This window comes from Schistocerca cancellata, chromosome 5 (genome assembly GCF_023864275.1).
Source record: "Schistocerca cancellata isolate TAMUIC-IGC-003103 chromosome 5, iqSchCanc2.1, whole genome shotgun sequence".
In the NCBI taxonomy this organism is placed as follows: Eukaryota; Metazoa; Arthropoda; class Insecta; order Orthoptera; family Acrididae; genus Schistocerca; species Schistocerca cancellata.
Window position 1 is genome coordinate 25,915,695 of NC_064630.1, and position 19,802 is coordinate 25,935,496.

A 19,802-nucleotide genomic window follows, 5' to 3' on the forward strand; every position below is an offset into this window, starting at 1 on the left:
ACTACATTTCGCTTCGCGTAATTTTTGTTTGTCTGCAAGGCTTTGGCTATGTTTATGTTTGCTGTGAAAATCCCTTTGCTTCCGCAGCAGTTTCCTAACTCGGTTGTTGTACCACGGTGGCTCTTTCCCATCTCTTACGATCTTCCTTGGTACATACTCATCTAACGCATATTGTACGATGGTTTTGAACTTCGTCCACTGATCCTCAACACTATCTGTACTTGAGACAAAACTTTTGTGTTGAGCCGTCAGGAACTCTGTAATCTGCTTTTAGTCACTTTTGCTAAACAGAAAAACCTTCCTACCTTTTTTAATATTTCTATTTACGGCTGAAATCATCGATGCAGTAACCGCTTTCTGATCGCTGATTCCCTGTTCTGCGTTAACTGTTTCAAATAGTTCGGTTCTGTTTGTCACCAGAAGGTCTACCATGTTATCGCCACGAGTCGGTTCTCTGTTTAACTGCTCAAGGTAGTTTTCAGATAAAGCACTTAAAAAAATTTCACTGGATTCTTTGTCCCTGTCACCCGTTATGAACGTTTGAGTCTCCCAGTCTACATCCAGCAAATTAAAATCTCCACCCAGAACTACAACATGGTGGGGAAATCTACTCGAAATATTTTCCAAATTATCCTTCAGGTGCTCTGCCACAACAGCTGCTGAGCCAGGGGGCATATAGAGACATCCAATTACCATGTCTGAGCCTGCTTTAACAGTGACCTTCACCCAAATTATTTCACATTTCGGATCTCCGTCAATTTCCTTCGATACTATTGCACTACTTATCGCTATAAACACGCCTCCGCCATCACTGTCCAGCCTGTCTCTGCACTATACATTCCAATCTGAGTTTAGGATTTCATTACCGTTTACGTCTGGTTTCAGCCAACTTTCTGTCCCTAGTACTATATGGGCGTTGTGACCATTTATTAATGAGAGCAGTTGTGGGACCTTTCTATAGACGCTCCTGCAGTTTACTATTAGCAGATTAATGTTGTTATTCCCTGTCGCATTTTGCCTACTCCTACCTTGCCGCGTCTCAGGAGGCATCCTGTCGGGCCTAGGGAGGGTATTCTCTAACCCAAAAAACCCACATGTGTACTCCACACGTACTCCACTACCCTTGTAGCCGCTTCCGGCGTGTAGTGCACGCCTGACCTTTTCAGGGGGACCCTACATTTCTCCACCCGATAGCGGAGGTCGAGAAATTTGCACCCCAGATCTCCGCAGAATCGTTTGTGCCTCTGGTTTAAGCCTTCCACTCGGCTGAAAACCAGAGGATCGCGATCGGTTCTGGGAACGATACTACAAATAGTTAGCTCTGATTCCACCCCGCGAGCGAGGCTTTCCGCCTTCACCAATTCCGCCAACCGCCTGTACGAACTGAGGATGACCTCTGAACCCAGACGGAGGGAGTCATTGGTGCCGACATGAGCAACAATTTGCAGTCGGGTGCACCCAGTGCTCTCTATCGCCGCCGGCAGGGCCTCCTCCACATCTCGGATGAGGCCCCCGGCAAGCAGACAGAGTGAACACTGGCCTTCTTCCCCGACCTTTTCGCTATCTGCCTAAGGGGCTCCATCACCCGCCTAACGTTGGAGCTCCCAATAACTAATAAACCCCTCCCCCCGTGTGCCTGCTCGGACCTTGCTGAAGGAGCGGCCACATGTCCACTCACAGGCAGAGCGGGCGATGCCACACGGCCAGCCTCCACATTGACTCTCCGCCTCGTGCGCGGCGAACGCCGCTGAACCCGCCACTCCCCTTGGGGAGAGGGTGGTCCAACCGCGCCCGGTACCCGCGAAGATGTCTCGACAGCAGGGACAGTGGGTGAAGCATGTAACACATGGGGTGTACCTTGCGACGCACCAGACTCCCCACTGCCGCTACACTCCGAGGCAGCAGCCTGAAGACGGCTGACCGCGGCCATCAACACGCTCAGCTGTTCGCGAACAGTGGCCAGCTCCTCCTGCGTCCGTACAGAGCAGTCACACATCCTATCCATACTAAGAAATCAATTTACTGTAGAGAGTTAATCAACTTTTAACTAGACTGCTAATTCACTAAAGGCGGCTGATTGTTGACTAAACTGTGGTTGCTAGCCACTTCTTATAGAAAACAATGAAAATAGCACTACCTGTCTCTGGACTGTATTGAAAACAGCCACTAGCACTACTGGCACTATGGTTGACTAAAGGGACTCTCTCTGACTGTATTCAAAACAAACACGAAATCTATGGAACACTATTACTAGCACTCCAATTAAAACTTCCTAAAAGCAAAAACACACGGAAGAAGAAGTGACAAGTAAGAAAAATACAGTTAATACTTAAATTAACGTAGCTGGCTGCACAGCAGACGTGAAGCAGACGGCAGTAACTGCTGCTACAATGGCAGGTTATCAAGATTTAAGTCAGTTTGAACGTGGTGTTATAGTCGGCGCACGAGCGATGGGACACAGCTTCTCCGTGGTAGCGATGATTTTCCCGTACGAGCGTTTCACGAGTGTACCGTGAATATCATAAATCCGCTAAAATATCAAATCTCAGACATCGCTGCTGCCCGAAAAAGATCCTGCAAGAGCGGGACGAACGACGACTAAAGAGAATCGTTCAACGTGACGGAATAGCAACCCTTGCGCAAATAGCTGCAGATTTCAGTGCTGGGCCGTCAACAAGTGCCAGCGGGCTAATCATTCAACGAAACATCATCGATGTGGGCTTTCGGAGCGAAACGCCCACTCGTGTACCCTTGATGACTGCATGACACAAAGCTTTACGTCTCGCCTGGGCCAGTCATCACCGACATTGGATTGTTGATGACTGAAAACGTGTTGCCTGGTCGTTCGAGTCACATTTCAAATTAAGTCGAGCGGATGGACGTGTACGGGTATGGAGATAACCTCATGAATTCATAGACCCTGCATATCAGCAGGGGACTGCTCAAGCTGTTGGAGGCTCTGTAATGGTGTGGGACGTGGGCAGCTGGAGTGAAATGTGACCCCTGACACGTCTAGATACGACTCTGACACGTGACACATACGTAAACATCCTATCTGATCACCGGCATCCATTCGTGTCCATTGTTCATTCCCACTTACGTAAGTAATTCCAGCAGGACAGTGCGACACCCGACACGTATAGAATTGCTACAGAGTGACCCCAGGAAGGCTCTTCTGGTTTAAACGCTTCCACTGGCCACCAAGCTCTCCAGATGTGAACATTATTGAGCACATCTGGGATGGCTGGCAACGTGCTTTTCAGAAGAGATCTCCACTCCCTTGTAATCTTACGGACAGCGGTGCAGGATTCACGGTGTCAATTCCTTCCAGCACTACTTCAGACATTAGTCGAGTCCATGCCACGTCATTTAAGCCACTTCTGCGTGTTCTCGGGGGCCGTACACGATATTAGGCAGGTGTACCAATTTCTTTGGCTCTTCAGTACATGTTGCATACGTAATTGAACCTACAAAGCCAGGAGGTGACAACGTAGCGCCCCCTCTTGTATACAACCCTGTATTTTTGTAGCTTGGTACAGTACCAAGCATTACTACCTTGCATACAAGAAGTTAGTTGCTAAAATCTAAAATATTATGTTTATTATTTTATGTTATCCACATACTGTCTACAAATAAAATAGTTATATCTTTTCAAACTACATTATTAGTAAAGCCTATGGTAACAAACCCACAGTAACGCATTAAATAAACATGACACAGCACCACACTATCATTCGACGCAATCCTCGTTCATGACCTGAATGCCGCATTCAAAGCCAAAACTTTATTTGTGTATTGATCGCAGAACGTAATAATCGTATTTAAAAGTATACTTTTTGCGGCTGCCGGTAATATATCAACTACGTTACAAAAGAGTATGTTACAAATACTATGTGCTGTCATGTGGCGTGCAGATAACTGCTCATACGCATTTGAATAAGTGTATCAAATGATTACGCACGCGCGTACTCTAAGCACGCTGGTAATATAACAACATACGTATTTCGCTCAGAAATGGAGTAATCATGGCACCCCGCGTTTGCGGCAACTCTGGTCCCACTTTTCTTGTCCGCGTTTTCTTCGAATCGCCATCGACTACACATCACTTCGTTACCTGTGGCACCCACATTTATCTCATCGCAAGCACTGCGTTGAACGTCCTTACACCGTCGACGCGCTTGGTCGCGTTGCGAACATGTTTTGGCCATCCTAAGTTCAGGCATCGCCTGACCTAAGAACTTCATCGTGACCGCCTAGATTTGTTTCTTACAAACATAATTTAAGGTTCAATTTTCACTTTTGTACATGAGAAATGACACTCTTGTCACCTCACATACCGTAAGCAGACTTTCTTTGTTTTACTTTTCGGCATAGTGTTTGCTGTAATGCTCCCCAAAATGTCTAAATCAAGTACTCTTGATTTAGGTATATGATCTTCTTGTTGCGGTCTTGAGTCCAAACAGGAGTTTGAAGCAATCTCCAGAGTATAGCGCAGCCTCTCCAGTCTAGTAAAGTAAGTAGGCCGTTTATGTTTTCTTATTGGCAACGTTACGTAACGCTCTATATGAAAATCACTGGCTGTGCTGTGTGCAGTCTGTGGCTAGTTTGCACTGTTGTCTGCCATTGTAGTGTTGGGCAGCTGGATGTTAACAGCGCGTAGCGTTGCGCAGTTGGAGGTGAGCCGCCAGCAGTGGTGGATGTGGGCAGAGAGATGACGGAGTTTTGAAATTTGTAGGACTGGATGTCATGAACTGCTATATACATTATGACTTTTGAACACTATTGAGGTAAATACATTGTTTGTTCTCTATCAGAAACTTTCATTTGCTAACTACGCCTATTAGTAGTTAGTGCCTTCAGTAGTTTGAATCTTTGATTTAGCTTGCAGTAGTTCGAGTAACGAAGATTTTTGGTGAGGTAAGTGATTTGTGAAAGGTATAGGTTAATGTTAGTCAGGGCCATTCTTTTGTAGGGATTTTTGAAAGTCAGATTGCGTTGCGCTAAAAATATTGTGTGTCAGTTTAAGCACAGTCATGTACAATTTTTCTAAGGGGACGTTTCATATGTCGACCCTTAGCCAAGGATACCTCACTGGAATCTTCTGATTTTTTTTCTTGTAGTTTGTGCAATTAGTGCAGCCTTTGTTTATTGCTAGCGCGTAATTGTAGAGAGAATTTCCTTTGTAGTTGTAGTTTTTCATTCTTGTACAGTGAAACAGTTGTGGCATGCATGTAGATTTGCACCAAGTATTTCGCAGCTGCGCTTACAATTAAATAGATATTATTTTCAGTACTATGTTAATGTGTTCCCTTATTTTTGCTCTTCAAATCGTGTTTTTCTGTGTTGTCGTGTGAAATATTGTGACAATAATGGCGTGTGAAAAACGTAATACTAGGCTCCAAAGTAAACTGAGAAGTGACAGTGAAGACGAAAGCAGTGTGTTAGCGCCACCGTGTAATGAATTAACTAGTGTTCAACATAGTAATTTGGTAATTGTTCATAGGGAAATGGAGCGGGCGACAAACAATGGCGTAGGCAGTGAAACAATTAGTGAACAGGGAAGCATTATCGATCGATCGCTCGGCAACAGCTCGCCTCAGCAATCCGAAATGACAAGACACAATTTTGCAAATACTGTAGATTCAGGTTTTGCGTCCTCACCGTTTTCTCAAATAAGTCAAGACACATTTTCTGCTTGTCAAAATGTGAATGTTGCCGGTGCAAATGCACTGCCGAAAAGCGTAGAGGAACAGATTCCAGACACTAATGCATTGTTATTACAGCTAATGCAACAAATGGAACAAAATCAGAGACAAACACAGCAAAAGCTTCAAAAGTTAGACACAATGGAACAAAACCTTCAAAAGTTAGACACCACACTTAAACAAACACGTGAAGATTTAACTACTGAGTTACATAAAATCGAATCGAAATGTCAAAAAGTCTGTAATGACGTAAAAACACAAATTTGTGAGCATTTACAACCTATTTTATTGCGTCATAAAAATGCATTACAGAATCACGAAGCAGCCATAAAAGAACTGCAAGCTATTGTTCATGAAAATCACGACACCTTGCAAGCTAAAATTGACTCAGTTGTATCTACCGATTCGGTTATGCAACTTGAAAAAACTCAGGAAAACTTAAAGGGCACAGTAGATACGATTTCAACACAAATGGACACTCTGAAACTTGGTTCAGAAAAACACACAGAGGAAATAATTTCACTAACGGATAAAGTAGCCGAACTTTCAGATCAGTTCACTAACTTATCTACAAACGTAGATGATGATCTGAATGACACAAGACCTGTAGCCATCACTGACACAGAAGAGTATGAAAAATTAAGAAATTCAAACAAAATCAGAATCAAATTAATACGCAACACAAAAGAGAAATCCGGGAAATAAAAGATCAGTTGGCACAAGTAATACAAAAATTACATATTTCAGAGGACACTCGCGCTCCAACACGGGAAGAGGGACTTATAAATACGGAACAACCACAAAATAATAACACAGGACACTTCGGAAATTATGAAAGAAATTGGCAAGGCACACCGAATTTTGAGATGGAACCGCCAAAACGACGTAACAATGACCGACATGTGACTCGCCGACATGATGATTTTGACTATAAGCTGTTCATTACTACATGTAAATTCAAAATATTTAAGAATTCTGGCAACAACATTCATCCACAAGCATGGCTCCATCAATTCTCTCATTGTTTTCCTCCCAACTGGTCGTTAAAGCAGAGATTAGAATTTATGTGTGGCTACTTGGAGAATGAACCAGCTGAAAGAATGCGATCAGTCATTCACGATTGTCACAGTGAAGGAGAATTTTACCATGCGTTCCTCTCAGCATATTGGTCTCAAGCTACACAAGACCGAGTAAAACATAGCATCATGATGATGAAACACTTTGAACAATCTGAATTTTCCAGTCTTGTCAAATATTTTGAAGACATGTTGCACAAGAATCAGTACCTGTCAAACCCATACAGCCCCTCAGAACTCATCCGCATTTGCTTAATCAAACTACCTGAACATTTACGACATATTATTTTGGCAGGACGTTGCAAAGATGACATTGAAGCTTTTCAGGGACTGTTACAAGAAATGAAAATTGACACTGACAATCGCGGAACGCGGAAACAGGAACACAACAATTACAGGTCACATCCGTCACAATTCCGCGATGAAAGAAATAATAACTGGACATGACAAGGCTATTCTCACAACGTAAGTCGTGACCAAAACAGACACCACCCGTATGACAACCACTGGCAGAGTAATAGTTACAGAGAAAGATCGCATTTCCGTAGTAATGAATATGACAGAGACAATCATAGAAACAGACAATTTGGCAACCAGAACTATTATTATCACGGGAGACAGAATAACTTCAGACACAACGGTCCCCCTTGCAGTGATAATTCAGGGAGAAATTCTCCACCACTTAACCGACAAGAAAGAAACTACAGGAACTACCGACGTGACGACAGACGATATAATCATAACGGCAGACCTGAATTTCGTCAGAACTGGCGGGATTTAAACAGATGGCTGCTAGCCATCTCTACATGCACTACAGTGGGTCTGCACCTTCGATGACCCACCAGTACCATTATTTCTACAAGGACTGCAGTGGGTCTGCACCTCTGGTGGCCCACCAATACCATAATCTCTACCAGGACTACAGCGGGTCTGCTCTGTGATATCCTACCTACCAATATTCTTCAAAACGTCGAATGACTCTGCTGTGGGTTTGCTCTGTTGTGGCCCATTACCTGTCAGCATGTCAAGAGTCAGCACTGTCTTTCCGTTGGAAGGACAACACTACTTCTTCAAGACTGCATGGAAATCCACTACTTACGTGTGCATTGTCTTTTACTGCTCAGACTTTGAGAAAAGAAACGGCAGTTTTACTGTGGTGAATGATCAGGACTGTCTTTATGGACTGTGAGAAAATTTTAGCCTTTGACCAACATTGTATTAATAAGTTTGAGCATTTGATTTCTTTGTTATTTTAATTATGAAAAATTTTATCAAATCATTATTGGCCACTGCCCAAAACATTTTGTAAAATTTTTTGTGGGGAGCATGGGGGCTATGTAAGTAGGCCGTTTATGTTTTCTTATTGGCAACGTTACGTAGCGCTCTGTATTAAAATCACTGGCTGTGCTGTGTGCAGTCTGTGATTAGTTTGCATTGTTGTCTGCCATTGTAGTGTTGGGCAGCTGGATGTTAACAGCGCATAGTGTTGCGCAGTTGGAGGTGAGCCGCCAGCAGTGGTGGATGTGGGGAGAGAGATGGCGGAGTTTTGAAATTTGTAAGACTGGATGTCATGAACTGCTATATACATTATGACTTTTGAACACTATTGAGGTAAATACATTGTTTGTTCTCTATCAGAATCTTTCATTTGCTAACTATGCCTATTAGTAGTTAGTGCCTTCAGTAGTTTGAATCTTTGATTTAGCTGGCAGTAGTGGCGCTCGCTGTATTGCAGTAGTTCGAATAACGAAGATTTTTGGTGAGGTAAGTGATTTGTGAAAGGTATAGGTTAATGTTAGTCAGGGCCATTCTTTTGTAGGGATTTTTGAAAGTCAGATTGCGTTGCGCTAAAAATATTGTGTGTCAGTTTAAGCACAGTCATGTACAATTTTTCTAAGGGGACGTTTCAGTGATTTCTCTGAATGGCTACTGCAACCTTTTAACCTGTTCAAGCCTTAGCTGAGCGGGGTAACTGCGCGGTCTTGGGGGCCTTGCCACAGTTCGCGCGGCTCCCGCCGTCGGAGGTTCGAGTCTCACTCAGGCATGGGTGTGCTTGTTGTCCTTAGGCGTAAGTTAGTTTACGTTAGATTAAATAATGCGTAAGCCTAGGGGCCGATGATCTCAGCAGTTTGGTCTCATAGGAACTTACCACAAATTTCCAAGCCTCAGTCTTCCTCTACAATTTTTACTTCCACATTTCCTCTGCAGTGGTACCTAACGGTTACTGCTGAGTAGTTGCTGTTCTAAACTGAAGTCCGTATGGGCACACCAGGTGCGACTTTGTCTGATATTGCTCGTACCTTAGGTACTTGGGCTATACAGAACTCAGTTTAAAAATAATAGCGTGATGTAATCAAGGGTCAAGCCGTTCACGCCCTGCGCCTAATTCACTGCCAATAATATCCTGTAGCTATGATCCTGCCTTCAAATAGCCTATGCATTGCGAGAATTGAGAGTTAATTAAATGCATAGAAATAAAGAATAATTTAATCACAAGGGTTCTATATCAACGTCTGTAACTGATGTAGATGACAGCGAATTATGTTGAAAGATCATTTCAAATAAGCGGAAGTGGTCCTACGATATTCATCTGAAATACATATAGAAAATACCATTATCGAATGCAGTAAAGTTGCGTTGAGAGCAATACGACAATGGCAGCAAAATCCTCAAACTAAAATTTTATCAAAGATACAACAAAAATAAGTCCATTTCGTGATCAGAATACACGAAACATTTATCGGCTGAAAACAGTTAAGCGTTCAATACGGTGGTTCACAAACGGACACACACAATACACAGAGTAGTAACGCATACTCTGTCTACTCTCAGTCCCATAATACAAACTCCTACAGTGGAGCACATTCAGACCTCTCAAAATACAAAGTCCCTTCAGAAGTTAGAATGTTGTAGCAAACATTCACCACCCGAAATCAATCTATATGACTGAACGACGCATGTTACCATAGACAGCTCTGCCTTCTTCCAGCAACCGACAAAGTGCCAAGAATCTCTCACTTCAGCTCTTCACTCGCAAAAGTGCCAGTCTCCACTTCACTCCTGCAGTATTCTACTCCCGTCCAATTTTCCATTGGCTGAAGGCCACCCGCTCCAAAAATACGTCATTCTTAAGTACTACACACATGGTTTGACTCATTTCACCACTTCCCAGACTAAATTAATATATTAAAACACTATTTAAATAAAGAAATGTTAGCCTGCCACGGTGGCCAAGCGGTTCTAGGCGCTTCAGTCGGGAACCGCGCGACTGCTACGGTCGCAGGTTCGAATCCTTCCTCGGGCATGGATGTGTGTGACTCCTTATGTTAGTTAGGTTTAAGTAGTTCTAAGTTCTAGGTGACTGATGACCTCAGATGTTAAGTCCAATAGCGCTTAGACCTATGTTAACCACTTTTTAAAATAAATGTTATAAACATCTGGTCACACTCAGACCACTGACAATAATTATAAATAAAGATTTTCCATAAATAAATAAGTCAGCATTCTTGCTCAAGTGCGCTCATCATGGCAACAGCCTGTCATTAAATATTGTTTAAACAATCAGAAGCGTCTTTTGGCACTCTTTTACACATGTGGTGCCAGCTAAAACGTGCGCCTGACCCCTTCTTATATTACTCTGATTTTGCATTACATATTGTAATTGATAGTTAAATAAACTTACTGTCAAAATAGTAAATAAATACGAAAGTATGACAAAGTGTGAACTATTCATGTTGTGTTCATCTGTTGTGTAAATGTGCAGTATACAATACTCTGACAAACATTTGCAAAAAGATAAGTTATAAAAAAAAGGTATTAGATCGAGAAATAAAACAGACACAGACACGTAGGTTACGAAGATGACAGTTATCATCTGAGATATCGTTTGTTAAAAGTGCATGAAGCGTTTAAAAGTTGTTAAGTCAGAGTTTCTTTGTGAAAATGTTTACCCATTGTAAAATATTAACTTCTGTAGTTTCGAACATACCGAAAATATTGGTTTTCCATTGAATGCAATTCATCTTTCTGAGATTGCAGATGTATTTAGATTTGCTTTAATACTTGACAGTAAATTATTATAGATTCTCGAAGAAGTGTAAGAAGCTCACCATTGCTGGTCATTCAGCACTCCGCATTCTTCTGTTGTAGAATGTCACGACTTTGGGATTCACCCACACAAGGCCACCCTGCCGGTGTCCGCCCCTAGCTGGCCGATACTGGCCACGGTGCACCATCAGCCCTGGAGCGGCACAGCCACTAGTCCTCAGCCGCACAAGCACATTCGCCTCCTGTCATACCAACTCTAGGCGGCCAAGTCGCTTGCCTACATATGTGTAACTTTACACCCTCTATTGCCAAACTGACAAGCCCTTGATGCATACTGATGTGCAGTATCATGTGCGCCCTTCTTTTATTCAAGTTGTGTCATGAACTTCTTTTTTGTGCTGTGAATTTCTTTTTTCCTCTGTTACTTTCAGTACTTTTTCCCATTTAAACTTCAGCATTCTTCGTTAGCACCACATTCAAAAGCTTCTATTCTCTTCTTGTCTCAACTGTTTATCGCCCAGGTTTTACTTTCATACGACGTAAACCCCACACAAATACCTAACAAAAAGATTTTGTAAACATTAAAATTTATATTCCTTTTCTTCTCGGTATTGTCAGCTTGGATTAATATCCTCATTACTTTGGCCATGGGCACTTCTCAAATACCACAAATTCCACTACTACACTCCTGGAAATTGAAATAAGAACACCGTGAATTCATTGTCCCAGAAAGGGGAAACTTTATTGACACATTCCTGGGGTCAGATACATCACATGATCACACTGACAGAACCACAGGCACATAGACACAGGCAACAGAGCATGCACAATGTCGGCACTAGTACACTGTATATCCACCTTTCGCAGCAATGCAGGCTGCTATTCTCCCATGGAGACGTTCGTACAGATGCTGGATGTAGTCCTGTGGAACGGCTTGCCATGCCATTTCCACCTGGCGCCTCAGTTGGACCAGCGATCGTGCTGGACGTGCAGACCGCGTGAGACGACGCTTCATCCAGTCCCAAACATGCTCAATGGGGGACAGATCCGGAGATCTTGCTGGCCAGGGTAGTTGACTTACACCTTCTAGAGCACGTTGGGTGGCACGGGATACATGCGGACGTGCATTGTCCTGTTGGAACAGCAAGTTCCCTTGCCGGTCTAGGAATGGCAGAACGATGGGTTCGATGACGGTTTGGATGTACCGTGCACTATTCAGTGTCCGCTCGACGATCACCAGTGGTGTAGGCCAGTGTAGGAGATCGCTCCCCACACCATGATGCCGGGTGTTGGCCCTGTGTGCCTCGGTCGTATGCAGTCCTGATTGTGGCGCTCACCTGCACGGCGCCAAACACGCATACGACCATCATTGGCACTAAGGCAGAAGCGACTCTCATCGCTGAAGACGACACGTCTCCATTCGTCCCTCCATTCACGCCTGTCGCGACACCACTGGAGGCGGGCTGCACGATGTTGGGGCGTGAGAGGAAGACGGCCTAACGGCGTGCGGGACCGTAGCCCAGCTTCATGGAGACGGTTGCGAATGGTCCTCGCCGATACCCCAGGAGCAACAGTGTCCCTAATTTGCTGGGAAGTGGCGGTGCGGTCCCCTACGGCACTGCGTAGGATCCTACGGTCTTGGCGTGCATCCGTAGGTCGCTGCGGTCCGGTCCCAGGTCGACGGGCACGTGCACCTTACGCCGACCACTGGCGACAACATCGATGTACTGTGGAGACCTCACGCCCCACGTGTTGAGCAATTCGGCGGTACGTCCACCCGGCCTCCCGCATGCCCACTATAAGCCCTCGCTCAAAGTCCGTCAACTGCACATACGGTTCACGTCCACGCTGTCGCGGCATGCTACCAGTGTTAAAGACTGCGATGGAGCTCCGTATGCCACGGCAAACTGGCTGACTCTGACGGCGGCGGTGCACAAATGCTGCGCAGCTAGCGCCATTCGACGGCCAACACCGCGGTTCCTGGTGTGTCCGCTGTGCCGTGCATGTGATCATTGCTTGTACAGCCCTCTCGCAGTGTCCGGAGCAAGTATGGTGGGTCTGACACACCGGTGTCAATGTGTTCTTTTTTCCATTTCCAGGAGTGTATTTTTACTGTCTCATTTCGTAATCTAATTCCCTCAGAATCACTTTATTTTATTCAATAACATTACATCCCCCTTTTTTCTGTTACTAGTGATATTAATCTTTGGACATTATCAATTCCGTTCAACTCCTCTCCGAGGTCCTTTATGTCTATGGGAATTAAAATGGCAACGAAAAATCTCAAATTTTATTTCTTATGAACATTAACTTTATTTCCCATTTCTTTTTCTTTTTTGCTGTGTATAACCCGTTGCTCACTGTATTTTATCCCTACTACCTTCAGAATTCTAAAGATTGTATTCCAGTCAGCATTTACAAAAATGTTTCCTAAACGTATGTATGCTATATACGTAGGTCTGCCATCTTGAACCTATTAAGATAAGTCGTTGGGTCAGTATTGCCTCGCAAGTTCCTACATTTCTCCCAAACCCAAACTATTTCCCCGAGTTGGGTTTCTACCATTTTTTTCTTCTCTAAATAATTCGAGTCAGTATTTTCCTACCAGGGCTCATTAAACTCATGGTTCTGTTATATTCAAACCTATCAGCACTTGTCTTCTTTCAGAATAAAATTATGACATTCTTCTTGAAGTATGGCGGTACTTCGCCTGTCTCTTTCACCTTCCATGTCTGATGGAATTCTTTTGGCTTGTTATGTTCTCCAAGGATATCAATAATTCTGAGCGAATGTTCTGTGTCCTGGGGCATTGATTCGACTTAAACCTTTCAGAGCTACATTAAATTCTTCTTGTTGCATCATATCTCCCATCTCAGCATGTTACACTTGCACTTCATTTTCTACATTGTCTACAAATCTGATTTCATTTCATAAACCTCTATATGCTTCCAAATTTCGATCTACCCTTAGTTGCTTATCTCAGCTTTGCCACCTCATCTGTCAGTATTCATGCCACTTCTCTTTAATTTTGCCTTTGAAACTATCAACTACCTATGGTTCTTGCACTTTATCCAGGCCGCATCCCTTCAGTGTCCTATGCCTCTGCAATATTTTCAGTTTTAACTTGCAGTTCGTAATTAATAAATTATAGTCAGAGTTCACATCTACCGCAGGAAATATTTTGCGGTTTAAAATCTGGTTCAGAAATCGTTATCTTAGAACTATGTAATCTATGTGATGTGTCCAGATCCCTTTGAAGCATACAATTCTCTTTCATAATTAATGTATTCAATGTTTAAATTGTTCTCAGTGCAAAATTCTAGTCTGTATTCATTTCTTTCTCCACATCTATGTTCTCCTACTATCTTTTTCTTGTCGTCTGACTAACTTTCTTTGTCGTCGTTTTCCTACTATTGAATCCCAATCCTCCATCACAAATGCAGTTTCATCTCTCTTATATGTTTGAATAGCTTCTGTTACATGTGTTCACTATGCTGATCATAATAGTTCACGTGCATTCCTATATTTTGCTAACTACACGTATTACCGCATTACTCCTATTTAATTTTGTATTTATAACCCTGTACTGGCCTGATCAGGAGTTCCATTCTTCCTCCCATCACACTACACTAATCCTACTATATCTAATTCCAACACATTCGTTTATCTCTTTAAGTTCTCTAACATATCTGTCCACTTAAGGGATCCAACATTTCACACTCCAGTTCGAAGAATGCCATTCTTGTCTCTCCTGTTGATAACGTCTTTGCCCAGAGGTCTGAATAGTGGGCTGTTCTACCTCCGTATTATTTTACTGAAGAGGATGCCATACACTAGACCTGTCCTCGGAAAACGTAAGGGTGTAATTTCCCGTAGATTTCAGTCGTTCGCAGAATCAGTGTGAGAAGGCCATGTTTGCTAAAGTTACAAGGCCAGATCACTCAAACTTCCACACTGTCAGCCCTGCAACTACTTAAAAGACTGCTGCCCCTCTTTGTCAATAGTATACTTTTTGCCTGACCCGTCTACAGTTACGTCTCCATTGTTGTTGCATCTACAGCTCCAGCCCTGCTATCTGTATCACTGAGGCGTGCAACCCACTCTCCCTCGACAAAGTCTGTTGTTAGTGATACATGATATGTTATGTGAAAGACTAAAAATGTAAACTTAGACTTGTTTAGTGACTTCGTTGCCAGTAATAACTTCTGTTCTAAATGTGTTTTCACGGAATTAGGCCATTGTCTTAGTTTTCGCTACATTGTCTTCATGTTATATGCTCTGATAACATGAACTAAACTATACATACCTGAATTTCTTATGATTATCTGCTCACCTGCGTATAAAATCTTCTAATGGTTATTTTGATGTGTTGTAAAAGGGTTCTTCAAAGCGATTGGCCATTTTGTGATGACTTTGTTTATAAAGCAACACGGGGGAACATTGGTTCCGTCCTCTGACAACTTCATGTTAACACTATGTTAACTGGTTCGATTTTTTTCGTTGCGCCACAGGAAAATATGGGCAAAAATTTTCTTTAAAGTTTTCTCCAGCCAGCGGTAAGCCAAATCAAGCCAGACCAGTGTGCCGAACGACAAACAGGCTGAGGGCCAGTACCGCGAATAATATAGCACATTCCAGAAGCTACCGTTTCATCTCGATCGAATGACGAATCTGAAGCGTTAATTGAGCGTGACGAACTCCCTGACCGACATCATGACGTCACTCTGACAGGACACCATGATGCCGCAAGAACGAGTGAAGGTTCCACAAGAAGGCCTATCAGTCTGATGACGTAGCAGAAGGTCACCAAGCCGAAGCAGTGAGAACCACTGTCGTGACAATGCGGTGTGGCAAAGAGCGCTGGTGAGCCCGTGCACTAAATCAGTACCAGCTACAGGGTGTTTCAAAAATGACCAGTATATTTGAAACGGCAATAAAAACTAAACGAGCAGCGATAGAAATACACCGTTTGTTGCAATATGCTTGGGACAACAGTACATTTTCAGGCAGACAAACTTTCGAAATTACAGTAGTTACAATTTTCAACAACAGATGGCGCTGCGGTCTGGGAAACTCTATAGTACGATATTTTCCACATATCCACCATGCGTAGCACTAATATGGCGTAGTCTCTGGATGAAATTACCCGAAACCTTTGACAACGTGTCTGGCGGAATGGCTTCACATGCAGATGAGATGTACTGCTTCAGCTGTTCAATTGTTTCTGGATTCTGGTGGTACACCTGGTCTTTCAAGTGTCCCCACAGAAAGAAGTCACAGGGGTTCATGTCTGGCGAATAGGGAGGCCAATCCACGCCGCCTCTTGTATGTTTCGGATAGCCCAAAGCACTCACACGATCATCCAAATATTCATTCAGGAAATTAAAGACGTCGGCCGTGCGATGTGGCCGGGCACCATCTTGCATAAACCACGAGGTGTTCGCAGTGTCGTCTAAGGCAGTTTGTACCGCCACAAATTCACGAAGAATGTCCAGATAGCGTGATGCAGTAATCGTTTCGGATCTGAAAAATGGGCCAATGATTCCTTTGGAAGAAATGGCGGACCAGACCAGTACTTTTTGAGGATGCAGGGACGATGGGGCTGCAACATGGGGCTTTTCGGTTCCCCATATGCGCCAGTTCTGTTTATTGACGAAGCCGTCCAGGTAAAAATTAGCTTCGACAGTAAACCAAATGCTGCCCACATGCATATCGCCGTCATCAATCCTGTGCACTATATCGTAAGCGAATGTCTCTCGTGCAGCAATGGTAGCAGCGCTGAGGGGTTGCCGCGTTTGAATTTTGTATGGATAGAGGTGTAAACTCTGGCGCACGAGACGATACGTGGACGTTGGCGTCATTTGGACCGCAGCTGCAACACGGCGAACGGAAACCCGAGGCCGCTGTTGGATCACCTGCTGCACTAGCTGCGCGTTGCCCTCTGTGGTTGCCGTACGCTGTCGCCCTACCTTTCCAGCACGTTCATCCGTCACGTGCCCAGTTTGTTGAAATTTTTCAAACAGATCCTTTATTGTATCGCTTTTCGGTCCTTTGGTTACATTAAACCTCCGTTGAAAACTTCGTCTTGTTGCAACAACACTGTGTTCTGGGAGGTGGAATTCCAACACCAGAAAAATCCTCTGTTCTAAGGATTAAACCATGTTGTCCACAGCACACTTGCACGTTGTGAACAGCACACGCTTACAGCAGAAAGACGACGTACAGAATGGCGCACCCACAGACTGCGTTGTCTTCTATATCTTTCACATCACTTGCAGCGCCATCTGTTGTTGAAAATTGCAACTACTGTAATTTAGAAAGTTTGTCCGCCTGAAAATGTACTGTTGTCCCAAGCATATTGCAACAAACGGTGTATTTCTATCGCTGCTCGTTTAGTTTTTATTGCCGTTTCAAATATACCGGTCATTTTTGAAACACCCTGTATGTGTGGCATGTGTATATGGTTTGGTGATTTAGCACAGAACTGTTCTGAATCCTGCTGGGCCAGGATACGGTGTAGGAACTAATTTATTTTACTGTTGTGTATAAGTGTAGCTCTTTTCCATATCACTGTTACTGTAATGGAAGTTGTAAAAGTCACAAAATGGTGTAAAAACGTGATCCTTATGTGGGTGAAACTGTTTCTACTTTAGCTGGGCGAGGCAGAAGCTAGGGCAGTGTTGAGTGTAGCCTCCCCTCCTCTCGATCTATCAGCGGATAACGCCGTTTTCAAAAGTACAGCGGAGGATGTGACTAAATTCATCAAAAATTTAATAGCTACTGCCAAATTGTGCAGTTGGATGGATGAAACATTTTGAAGTATGACTAAGTTGCTGATAGTGGGTAAAGCAAAGAGATATGTAACGTATTACGAGGCACTTAGTAAAGCAGAGACTGGCTGATGGCTTGCACTAGCGCAATCGGAAGCGGAACAGCACGAGAACTTTTAGGGAAGAACTAAGTAGTTTGCTGCAGAAGACCAATGAGTCAGTGGAATGTTTCTGCTATAGAAAGCGAGAGGTCTATGCACAAACATATGAGGCGATGCGAAGCCTGATGCATTTAACTTGGACGAAGCCAACAACATGACTCTCGATATCTTCTAATTGGGTATTCCCGCCAACTTGTCCAAAGAGTGAAGATGAAGAATCCTTTGGATCCGGCCACAGCTACTAGAATCGCTACACAGTTGCAAGAAATAGATATTACTACGACAGGGCGTAATGACCGAGCACTCTTTGCCTCCAGGGTGAAGTGCTATAGATGTGTATGTAAGGGACATCAGCAAAAGCAATGTCACGAACCAGAGTGCTTTAAGTGTGTGTGGTCAAGTCAGTCGTAAGACACGAGAGTGCAGGAATAAGAAAAAAGGAAAATAGCATCATAAAAAGCGCCAGTTAAATGCAAACGGGAAGCATCGCGCATCGGAAAGCATTCCCAGTAAACACATTGCTGCACACACGTACGCAGACACGGAATGTCGCTTGTTAGGCATAGAGCAGGGCAAGGAATACAAGCTTTTAATAGACACAGGTTCGCACATGTCAGTCGTTAGTCTGGACCTTTTAGGGAGAAGAAGACTTGGATCTCCACAGCTCATGTTACGTGGGATAAGTGACACTGCCGTGAAGTCATTAGGGACGCCAGAGCCCAACTTTAACATTGAACCCAAGAGTTTTCATTAGTACATTGAAGTATTACCATATTTTGGTGAAAGTTATTCTACAATTCTGGACTAGAATTCCTGGATAAACATCATGCTGAACTCGATCTTTTACAGTACACTAGTGAACTCAGTGAAACTTCGTTTCCACGGGCAACAACGGCTGCAAGCGAGGTTGTGTCGCAAGGATACGGAAGTCATGAACGTGTTTCCAAGTGAACTGTGAACCCGTATGGTTAGTATGATAAGTACATTTAAGTGTAGCAAACATATTTGTGTCACTGTAGATACCGATTGCCACAAGAAGTATTGTGTGTCGTTGAAACATTGAAAAGTAACGAAGATTTGGATAAAATACACTGTTTTCTGCTCAGAAGTGTGGCGTGCCTTAGCAATATAAGGTGGGAGTTGATGGTTCCTGTTAAACTGAATAATTTTGGCATGGGCAAGGTCAGTCTGCCAAAGGGTTTAATAGTTGCCACTTCAGATATTGTGGATGAAGAGAACAGTGATAGGTCACGCGATGACCAGAGACACAAGCAAACCGCTAATGCATCTACATTATGTAAAAGAGTGAATCACTTACAAGGAAGTGATCGACAAGCGGTGGAAACCTTTTTGGTATGATTTCTAGATTTGTTTAACACTAATGGCACACTACCAATGACGCCTGTTGCGTACCACAAATTACCTGTGAGTATCAGTGTTCCAGTTTGCGGGAAGTTATATCACGTACCAAAGCATCAGCATTCAGTGATAGACGAATTCATTGATCAACAATGGGCAGAAGAAATAATAGAGCATAATGATAGTTCATGGAGTGTAAACATCGTCATCATTCCGAAAAAGTCATCAGATGATACTAAGACGCGCAGGTTCTGCAGAGATTACCGACACTGGAACGCAAAATCCATTACCGATACACATCCTACCCCCAATATTCCTGAGACATTGGACAGCCTAAGCCAGTTCAGATATTTGAGAATAATAAATCTAAGAAGCGAATATCAGCAGCTAGAAGTACACTGCACAACAGAATTAGATGACCGTGTTATCAAAACACCATAATTGTGTGCCATTCAATCGCCTGAGTTTGAAATTTGGCTCAAATATGCGTACAACCTTCCTCTGTAACATTGCAAAAGAATGGAACCATAGGACACCAACATCGGGCTTGGCTACTTTTCCAACATCAGCTTTTCGACATACGCAAAAAAAGGCAAATCTTAGATGTCTGCGTGCTGTGTAATTTGGGGTAATGATATCACACTGATACCAAATTTTACTACACTTCTGACCAATGTCACTGCA